This window comes from Cebus imitator, unplaced genomic scaffold (genome assembly GCF_001604975.1).
Source record: "Cebus imitator isolate Cc_AM_T3 unplaced genomic scaffold, Cebus_imitator-1.0 Scaffold217, whole genome shotgun sequence".
Classification (NCBI taxonomy): domain Eukaryota; kingdom Metazoa; phylum Chordata; class Mammalia; order Primates; family Cebidae; genus Cebus; species Cebus imitator.
In genome coordinates, this window is record NW_016107532.1 from 234042 (window position 1) to 245411 (window position 11370).

The 11370-nt window shown below is 44.0% G+C and overlaps 1 protein-coding gene across 4 annotated transcripts in view; it reads right to left on the reverse strand.

The window, feature by feature from the left end:
* Nucleotides 1-11370, reverse strand: part of MAP3K3 (mitogen-activated protein kinase kinase kinase 3) — a 73022-nt gene that overhangs the window by 12862 nt on the left and 48790 nt on the right. The window lies entirely within an intron of this gene.

The following is an 11370-nucleotide window of genomic DNA, read 5'->3' on the forward strand; positions in this document are numbered from 1 at the left end:
TCCTACCCACTCCCATGCTTCCTGGCATATGAGTAATGATATTATCTTTTTTTTTTTTAATTGAGACAGGGTCTCACTATGTTGCTCAGGCTGGTCTGAGTAACGATTATCTCGCATTTACGTAGTACTTTACTTTTTGTTACACATTCACAGTAATTAATCTCATTTGATTTTCAGCATCCCTACAACAGAGGTTTGGCAAATATTTTTTGGGTGCCTGCTAAGTGGCAAGTATTCCACAAGGTATTTTTACATTTGTTACTTCACTTAATCCTTTCAACAATCCTGAAAGGTAAGCATTTGCTTTACTTAACAGAGGAAGAAACGAAGACTCAATGAACTTAAATCTTAAAAAAAAAAAAAAAAAAAAAAAAAAAAAAAAAAAAAAAAAAAAAAAAAAAAAAAAAAAAAAAAAAAAAAAAAAAAAAACCCGAAACACCCAAAAACAATTATTTATGTTTTACAGGTAAAAGAACATAAAACCACTGGATGCGGCGGCTCAGGCCTGTAATCCCAGCACTTTGGGAGGCCGAGCAACCAGCGTGACCAACATGGAGAAACCAGTCTCCACTACAAATACAAAATTAGCCGGGCGTGGTGGCGCCTGTAATCCCAGCTACTCGGGAGGCTGAGGCAGAAGAATCACTTGAACCCAGGAGGCAGAGATTGCAGTGAACCCAGATTGCGCCATTGCACTCCAGCCTGGACAATAAGAACAAAACTCTGTCTTTAAAAAAAAAAAGAATATAAAACCAATTTACAGGTACTTTCACCACATCAGCTTGTAAGATTAAACGGTTTATCATCCTAACGTCAGTGAATGACAGAAGTGTGCAGAGACACACATTGTAAGTCATTGAGCAATACTTTTCTGTCATAACGGATTTTGAGTCTGAGAAATCAGGTCCTTCTTTCTCCTAGTCCAAGAGCTTTTCCTGACTGATTCTATTGCTTTCCATGATCAGAGGGGACAAAAATGAGGCCAAAAGTTTGCATCTTTTTGCCTTCCTAAGCTCACCAGACAAACCAGAAGAGCCAACTTTCGGAAGGTTTAAAAAAAAAGCTTTAACAAACAAACAAAAAAAAAAAACACAAACAACCAAATAAAAAAAGCTTTAACAATAGCCACACAAATATTTTTCATAGCTTCAAAACTTAAATATAGGATTCTTATCCTGAACGCTTTTCCTGTTCTGGAGGGAACAAATTTATCCTGTTGTGTAGAAAACCAGAGACACAAGAGCCCTCCACTCCCTTATCTACCAGCCCTTACCTCTCTCCCACAACCCAGCAATTCCTAGACACCAGGAATAGCAGAAGTACCATCCCTCAACAATGCAGGCTACTTTCCTTGCTGGCTGGTTTCTCCAGTCTAGTTCAGGGGCTGTAGTACTACGTTTTCTGAAATGGAACTGCAAGCAAGATGCTCTGTGGAAATGGATAAGGAAGCAAGAGAGATCAAGTTTGGCAGTTGGAGACCTAGAAGTACCTGACTCATTCTATTGTTGTTTTTTTTGTTGTTTTTTTTTTTTTTTTTTCAAAGACAGATCTCACTATGTCACTATGTCAGGCGAGTCTTGAGCTCCTGGGCTCAGGAAATCCTCCCTCTTCAGTTACAGGCAGGTGCCACCATGCCTGGCTTCCCTCCTTTCTTGATGCTAGAGCCTCAGTCCAGACCAGTTTTAGATGGAAAACTTGAGACACTGAGTTTTAGTTTTATATGTGTGTGTGTGTACGTTTATACACATATATATTTCTTGTCATTTAAAAGCTCATGTGTGGCCAGGTGCAGTGATTCACACTTATAATCCTGACACTTTGAGAGCCAGGAGAAATGCTTGAGGTGAGGAGTTTGAGACCAGACTGGGCAAAATGGTGAGACCCCATCTCTACAAAAAAAATCTTTTTAATTAGCCAGGCATAGTGGCACACACTTGTAGACCCAGCTACTTGGGAGACTGAGGCAGGAGGATTGCTTGAGCTTAGGAGCTTGAGCTGCAGTGAGCCATGTTTGCACCAATGCACTCCAGCATGGGTGATGGAGTGAGACCCTGTCTCAAAGACAAAACAAAATGAAAGCTCATGTGGAGCCAGGAGCACTGAGCCTGTGCCTGGAAGTAGAGGTAGCACACCAGGATCATGATGTTCAGCAGAGGGTGCTCAAAAGCCCAGTCCAGGCTCTTCGAACATCCTGGAAAAGAGGGTGGGCCTGACAGACTGATGGGGCTCAACAAACTTCCTGAGCCAGAGAGATTCCCAATATTTCAAAAACCCTCAGAAGGAAGAAAAATATTTAAAGGAAAAAAAGAATCGAGGGAAGGCTTGCTCTATGTGTGTGTGTGCACTTTTAGAGATGGGGTCTTGCTATGTTGCCTAGGTTGGGCTCAAGCCTTGGCTTCCCCAGGTGTTGGGATTAAAGGCATGATGAGTGCCCATACCTGGCCAGAGGGTTGCTCTTTGAAAAACATTTTCTCAGAAGCTTAAACTATTGTTTTTCAATGACCTTCAAGAAACTGACTTTTTTTTTTCTTTTTGAGATGGAGTCTTGCTCTGTTGCCCAGGCTGGAGTGCAGTGGTGCAATCTTGGCTCAAGGCAACCTCCGCCTCCTGGGCTCAAGCAATTCTCCTGCCTCAGCCTTCCTAGTAGCTGGGATTACAGGCAGCCATCACTATACCCAGCTAATTTGTGTATTTTTAGTAGAGACAGGGTTTCACCATCTTGACCAGGCTGGTCTCAAACTGCTGTCCTCAGGTGATCCACCTGCCTTGGCCTCCCAAAGGGCTGGGATTACAGGTGTGAGCCACTGCACTCAGCTGAAACTCACTCTTTGATTCTTCTACATTAAGTCAGTTGTTCAGAACATATGGTTCATTTGGTTGTGCTGAACATGTTTTTATGAATTCACCATGGAGAATACTTCCAATCTCTGCTTGGACACATCACCCCAGTCTGCTTCCAAGGATGTCTCTCTGGCAGGAAACCTAACATGGGGTCCTCAGTTATCTGGCTTCCCCACGTGACTCCAGAGCGGAGGCCAGAAACAAAATTGCTCTGAAAGGCATAGAATTTTGCTGGATTTCCTGTCTCAACATCTCACTCACAGGGTAGAGGCCATCAATTCTGAGATAAAGTGGTATCTGAGACATGCCTTTGAAATGGTCTCAAATAGCCCATGAAAGAGAATTTATCCATATTTTCTAAGCCCTAGCAGAAACTAAACTTACTCTCAGTGTAAATTTAGGGATATTGTACTGTGAACTAACAGAGCAATAAAATCAACCAAGGCAATTTTTTTTCTTAAAAAACATTGTCACTTCTCATTTGACCCTTATTATACCCTGGCAGTGGTGGTGCATTATTATCATTCACATTGTGCAGATGGAAACCTGAGGCCCAAAGCCATAAAGTGACTTCATGGTGGGGCTGAAGGTATAAAACAGGCTTTGTGACTCTCAGTACAGTTCAGCCAAGGCAATTTGGGGACTATAATTTATTTCCACAACAGGTAGGCATGCTAATCAACACAATGGCACAAGGCAAAACCTCTCCCTGAACTGGCCAGGCCATCTGTTCCCCATGAGTAATCCCTATGGAGGATGGAGATCCCATCCACAAGGAAATATGACAGCCTGCCAGGTGTGGGAGAGAGGCTAACGTGGGGACTTCCTGGCAGCACAGGGGAAACACAGTGCCATGTTTCTTTCTTTGGAGTGCAGTGGTGTGATCACAGCTCACTATAGTCCCGAACTCCTGGGCTCAAGGGATCCTCCTGCTTTAGCCTCCCAAAGTGCTGGAATTACAGGTGTCAGCCATCTCCACAGTGCCATGTTTCATGCAGATCAAATTCAGGGTTGTTTTGTCCATGGTCATTTGGGAGTCAGAGATGAGGAATACAAAACGCCATTTGATCAATGGAGGGCTTGGAGGCAAAGACAAAATGGAGGTTAGGGGAAATCTGGACCAAGGAAACTACTTTACTTTCCATTGATCCAGACCTCATAGACCCATGTACCTGGCTGCTTCCCTTGCTACTGTAACACAAAATTCTAGTGCAACTGTGAAAAAAGGATGGTTTTCCTAAGTCCTATCATGCCTCAAAACACCGAGAGAACACTATTTAACCCTTTGCTTATAAAAATTAGCCTACTGCCTGCTTCCTACTTTCAGCTTTGGATGACATCTTGGTAGTCCACAGGTTCTGTGGCAATTTAGTCTACATGTCAGCAACATTTGTCAGCAGCGGAAGCAACTCTAAGGAGGTAAGCAAGGTGCAGAGAGAAAAGACTAAACTTTGAAATTAGATACACATGGGCTCAGATCAGGCTTTGCCACTCATTAGCTAAATGATCTAAGCTCTCACCTCAATTTCCTCAACTGCAAAAATGGGAAGATCTACCTACCTCATAATTTCTTTTGGAAGTTATAAATGTGCTGGCACAGGTACATATCTACATAACCCTATCTCATGGTAGGAACTCCACAAGACCCCATTTGTATCCTTCACTCTATGTGGCAGATATATGGGGTAGGCGCAAGATGGATTTCACCCTTCTAGTGTGCCTTCCTGTACTTCAACAGCTAATTGGCTAAAAGCTGTATTTCTAAGACTCTCTTTAGGTTCAGCCAATCACATGCACTTTTGTGAGATTAACAGGCTTCCTGCTTTTCCTGGGCACAGTCACAGAAGCCTTTGGTTTTTCTGCCACAGCATTAGCAGAGGATCCACACCTGGTCTTCAGCTTTGCCGATGTTGACAGACAGGTGTGGACCAGAGCTGAGGGACCCTAGACCTCTGGACCGGTGGCTTCCTGATTACAGAAGAGGGAGGACGCTCTGTGGTATGTCTTAACCTAGAGCCTGCTTCTCTTTCTTCCCTCATTGATTCCATAATTCACAATGTACTCCTCTGGCTTATGGAATCTCTTCTTCTTCAAACTAGCTACAGTAGGTTCTCCTCTACACAACTGAACTCTGACCAACACACTCTGGAGCAGTATTATACATTTTACCTAGAACAAATAAAAATGTCTCTTGTAAGGGATTGATTGGAGAGAAAAAAAAAACCCTCTTATTTATGAAACCTTAGATATTGGTCCAAATTATGCCCAGATAGGATGAAATGCCCTCAATCTGTTACTTGAAGTGTCTGGGGTAAGACTTCCCTGGGATAAAATATCCATGGTCTCCCTAACACCTGTCCCCTCCTTCATCAGCTGCACTGAACTCTCCCCTGGTTTTACAGTGGGATGGGACTAGCTCACATAAGTCCAGCACTATAGACCCAGAAGGGCCTGGGGAAAAATAGCAAAGGTTTTCTGAGCTTTTATTTCCAGCCAGAGACTTTCACTTTTTCCAATCCACGCTGTGCCTGCAGAGAGCCAGTCTTGTTATCTGATGGGCTACACTCCAGAGGCTATTGTGCACAGGCCCACAGGCTGGAGCAGGAAAGGGAAGTCTCCCCAAACCAATGGCTATCAGAGGAAGCGAATGGAAAAACCAGGAGTTGGCAGAACTACTCCAGGGCATTTTCAGTTTTGTTTTTAATCTTCATTTCAGAAATTGGGAGCCACTGAGACATACAACAGCAGTTGAGAGTAAGTGAGACAGGGAGCTGAACATGATAGGATACTGGACCATAAAATTCACTAAAGGTTACATATTTACCAGCAGTGATAGCAACGAGCCAGACAGCACAAAGCACAGTGCTATGCAAAACTAGCCTCACGGGGCCATCTGTGCCAATGGGCCCATCTCAGCACCAGCTGAAGCAAAAGAGCACAGTAGCAGTTCCACTGTTCAGAGAGGCCCACAACTTCCCATGAAGGCATTTTACACAGAAGGAGAAGAGTAGGGTATAAGCTGCCAGCTGTTCTCATTCCTCCCAGGGAGTGTGGGCTCTCTACCAACCTCCTTAACCCAAGGAGGCAGAGTCAAAGATAAACTCTCAGCCTAGGATATGGTAGGTTGTTTTGCTCTGTACTCTGACTTAAAGCTGAAAGACAGGCTCTCAGATTCTAGCCCTTCTCATAGGAGAACCCTCATCAGGAAGCTGAAGCAGTCAGGAAGTTGTCTCCACAGGGAGTTCTAGGGCTTTGGGTCAGTGTTAATGTGCAGGTCATTGCAAATACAAAGAGATAGCTTTTTTTGGCCACAACTATTTCTAAACTCTTTTCTCTCTTTAGGGACAGACGAGATGGGGAGAGAAATCAAATCTTTTTTTCTTTCTCAACAGAAAATCTTAACAAATATTTACCAATATGCTCATAGCGGATTGCACTCTGTAGAACACAACAGTGGGCAGAATTTCCATAAGATCCTGAGAACATCTTCTATGTTTCAACTTTCAAAATTTCCATTTTATTTTGGAGTTGCTACCACCATCAAAGTTTCTAATTTCATCTAGCATCAGAGAACTTATATAGCAAGGAGGGAAAAAAACCTTTGGAGGTGAAAGATGCTAATCATTTTGTTTTCACGTGTATGGTCACTACCTCTGCAGTCCTGGTTTCTACCCTTTCAAGTCTACACTAGAACTGGAAGCTGGTTCTCTAACTGGTTTACTGCCTAGTTGTGGCTACAAGCCAACCTCATCCTTTCAATATTCCTTCTTGTCCTCTGCCTGGATTTTCCCTCCTTGTCTCTCAGCGGCAGAGGGCTCCTCTCTTCTTGTGAAAGCATTATAGACCCTCTACCTGGACTTGATTCATCTCCAGCAGGTGTCAGCTCCCCCATAATCTCCTCTTCATCACCTTCAACCCCTCCTTCAGCTGTCTTTATCTCTCCCTTCACACACTTGCTCATATCTGTAACCTAAAAACATCCTGGGCTAGGCATGATGGACTCATGCCTATAATCTCAGCACTTTGGGAGGCTGAGGTAGGGGATCACCTGAGACCAGGAATTCAAGAGCAGGCCGGGCAACATAATGAGACCCCATCTCTACAAAAAACAAATTAGCCAGGTGTGGTGGCAAGCACCTGTGGTCCCAGCTATTTGAGAGGCTGAGGCAAGAGGATCGGAGGCTGAGGCTGTAGTAAGCCGTCATGGCACCACTGCACTCCAGCCTGGATGACAGAGAGAGATGGGGTTTTGCCATGTTGTCTAGGCTGGTCTCAAACTCCTGGGCTCAAGCATCTATCCACCTTGGCCTCCCAAAGTGCTGGGATTACAGGCATGCACCACTGCAACTGGCAAGTCCACCATTTCGCTGCTAAACTTGTGAAAAAACCCGATTGCCTCCACTCAGGGGTTAGAGTGTGGCTTGCCTCAGTATGGGACAAAGTGGCAAGATAAGGAGAAAGACAGAGTAAGAACAGAGGCAAAGGCACTTAACAAGATGAACTTAGACCATATAGGAGTCAGAATGTAGTAGGAACAAGTCTTTTATTTATTTTTTTTTGAGACAGAGTCTCACTCTGTTGCACAAGCTGGAGCACAGTAGTATGATCTTGGCTCACTGCAACCTCCACCTCCTGGGTTCAAGTGATTCTCCCACCTCAGCCTCCCAAGTAGCTGAGATTACAGGCACACACCACCACACCCAGATAATTTTTTTTTTTTTTTTTTTTTGGAGACAGAGTGAGAGTCTGTCCAGGCCAGAGTGCAGTGGCACGATCTCGGCTCAATGCAACCTCTGCCTCCCAGGTTCAAGCAATTCTCCTGCCTCAGCAGCCCGAGTAGCTGGGATTACAGGCACCTGCCACCACGTCTGGCTAATTTTTGTATTTTTAGTAGAGACCATGTTTCACCATGTTGGACAGACTGGTCTCAAACTCCTGTCCTTAGATGATCAGCCTGCCTTGACCTCCCAAAATGCCGGGATTAGAGGTGTGAGGCGGCAGACAAGTCCTTTAGTTGAGGCTTGGTTACACGGCTTAAGGGCACCACCCAATGTACTATGGAAAAATAGTGCTTCAGCTTCAAAGGTAGGTAGAATTTCCATAGGCCAAGATATGAGAGAGGATATTTTCAGGTAGGGAAATTCCATCAGCCTGCCTGGTGATCTCCCCACAGGGAAATTAACTCCTTTGGATTACTCAATACTTAGTAGGATTTTTTGTTTGTTTCTGTTTTGTTTGTTTAGCATGAATGAGTTTAACAGACTGGCCTGAAAAAAACTGGAATTCAAGGTATGCATATTATGATTTAAAAAAAGGATAAATATCATACCTGGGGCTTCACATATTTGAAAAACTGTCATATGAACGATTTTATCTGTGTTTATCTGTTCCTCAAGAGAGCAGTACTAGAGTCGATGGGTAAAGTGAGAGAAAGCTGATTTGCAATCCAAAATAAGGAAGAATTTCAAATAAATATACATGTCTGGAATTTGATTGGGCTAACCCTGTGCTTCTCCATCAATGCAAATGTTGCGGTGTGAACTGAGTGGCCCACTTCCTGCAAACTCACTAAATATTCACATATATGTAAATGATGATGGCAAGGAGGCAGCAGAGGAACTGGGTGAAAGGCTGAATTGCTAAGGCTTACTAACCAGGGACTTCTTTGACCGGTTTCTACTGCTAGGACATTTCCAAGTCTCTCATGCTTTAACCTTGACTCCTGTCTCTGTTTCCCTTGACTTCAGAAAGTCTTACCTGTACCAGCACACAGCAAGCACTCAGACATTTGTGAATGAAAAGAACAGGTTTCTGTCTCTTACCCTTGGTCTGTCCTTCCCACCTGGCTGGTTCTGTGGAAGTAAGGCATTCTCCCCACCTCACACTCCTAATTTCCTTTCCTATTTCTCTGGTTACTCCTTTCCTGTGTCCTTCGCAGGCTCATCCTCTTCTAACCGATCACTAAGTGTTAGGTTCCGAAGGCTCAATCATGGACCCTCGTTTCTTCTCATTCTATAGTCTCTGCTTAGGCTAGGCACTCTCCCCTGGGCCCATGGTTTGAACGTGACAATTTCCAATATTTTTTCACTAATCCTGATTTTCTCCCCTCTGAGCTACAGACCTGTATGTCTAACTGCCCCTCTGATATCTCCTGTTGGCATCAGAGGCACTTCAATACCAACATGTCTAAAACATTAAGTCTGCCCCTTCCCAGCAACTGGAACCAGGCTCTCTTCCAGTATTCCTGTTTTAGTGAAAGACAATGCCATTTGTTCAGCTCCACAAAGCAGTAATTTATCTCCCTCTCTCTGAACACCTGCAAATTATTTTTCTTTCTTTCTTTCTTTTTTTTTTTTTTGAGACAGAGTCTCGCTCTGTCACCTGTGCTGGAGTGCAGTGGTGTGATCTCCACTCACTGCAATCTCTGCCTCCTGGTTTTAAGCAATTCACTGCCTCAGCCTCCCGAGTAGCTGGGATTACAGGTGCCCGCCACCACACCCAGCTAATTTTTGTATTTTCAGTAGAGACAGGATTTCACCATCTTGGCCAGGCTGGTCTTGAAATCCTAACCTCATGATCTGGCCTCCCAAACTGCTGGGATTAGAGGCATGAGGCACTGCGCCCAGCTTTTTTTTTCTTTTTTAGATGGAGTTTTGCTCTTGTTGCCCAGGCTAGAGTGCAATAGTCACCATCTCAGCTCACTGCAATCTCCGCCTCCCAGGTTCAAGCGATTCTCCTGCCTCAGCCTCCCGAGTAGCTGGGATTACAGGCACACGCCACCACGCCCAGCTAATTTTTGTATTTTTCATTGAGACAGGGTTTCACCATGTTGGACAGGCTGGTTTTAAACTCCTAACCTCAGGTGATCCACCTGCCTCAGCCTCCCTAAGTGCTGGAATTACAGGTGTGAGCCACTACACCCGACCTCATTTTTTTTTTTTTTTTTTTAATGAGACTGGGTCTCACTATGTTGACTAGGCTGATCTCAAACTCCTGGAATCAAGCTATCCTCCCACCTTAGCCTCCTGAGAACACCTGCAAATTCAATCCAATGCTATAGTGGTTCTTAAGCCTTTTGGTCTTAGAACCCCTTTGTACCTTAAAACTAAGGGCACTTAGCTTTTATTTATGTGGGATATATGAACTGATATTTACTGTATTAGAAATTAAAACTCAGAAATTTTTAAAACATTTTCTTAGGAGAAACCAGTAGAGAAAAATAGAAATTTTAAGAATATAATCATATACAAGCACACATGCCATTAAGCCATTAGAGTGATGACATCACCTAAGGCACATGACCTCTGGAAAACTCCACTGTACACTTGTGAGAGAATGAGTGTCATTAGCACGATAGAATCGTCTTAGCACGATTATGAAAATAATTTTGAATTAACAGGGTTAAAGGATCCAAGGGACTCCCCAGGATCCCCAGAACACTCTGAGAACCACCAAAATGCCACATTCTGTCAGTTTTACCTCTAAATGTCTCAAGTTCACCTGCTCCTTCCTCTCTCCACTTCACTAGCCTACTCCAAGGCCCAGTTTTCTTTACCTGGACCACTGCATTAGTCTAATGCGGTTTCGCTGGATTCATTCTTGACCCCTCCAATCTGTTCTCCACACTGTAGCCAGATCAATCTTTTCGAAATATAAATCTGAATATGTAACCCCACTCACTCCTCTTCACTTAAAAACTCTAAAGTAGCTTCTCACTACTTTCCATGCAATGATCAGAAGCTTAATCAGGGTCCAAAAGGCTCTGCCTCTCTCTCCAGCTTCATCCTGCCCTCCCATTCCCCTCACTCCCAGCTCTCCAGCTATCCGGACTTCTTTCCATTTCTCAGACATACCACACTTCCTCTTGCTATCAGGCCTCTGCTCTTTTAACATCCCCTACCTGGAACCCTCTTCCTTGCATCCCCTTTGCCTAACTCCCAAATCCCATTCATGCCTAAGGCTTTCCTGGCCCCAAGATCAGGATCAGGTCCCATCCCTTAGTTATAGCCCACCATTTCTTTCTTTCTTTCTTTTTTTTTTTTTTTCTAAGACAGAGTCTCACTCACTCTGTCACCCAGGCTGGAGTACAGTGGTATAATCTCCGCTCACTGCAGCCTCAATCTCCCAGGCTCAAGTGATCTTCCTGCCTCAGTCCCCTGAGTAGCTGGGACTAGAGGCACTCACTATCATCCCCAGCTAATTTTTGTATTTTTAGTAGTGACGTGGTTTCACCATGTTGACCAGGCTGGTTTCGAACTCCTGGCCTTATGCAGTCTACCCACTTTGGCTTCCCAAAGTGCTGGGGTTACAGGCGTGAGTCACCATGCCAAGCCCATTTCTTTCTTAGTTATAGCCCACTCACAGCATCACACAGCTTTCAGTCAGAGTCTGTAATTACACACTAATCACATCATAGCAAGTAAATGTCCATCTTTCATGAATTGTAAAGGCCACAGGGACAGAGCCTGTGTTTTTTGCTTCCCTTATTTCTGGCACATAGTAGATACTTTGGTACTTTTTTTTTTTTTT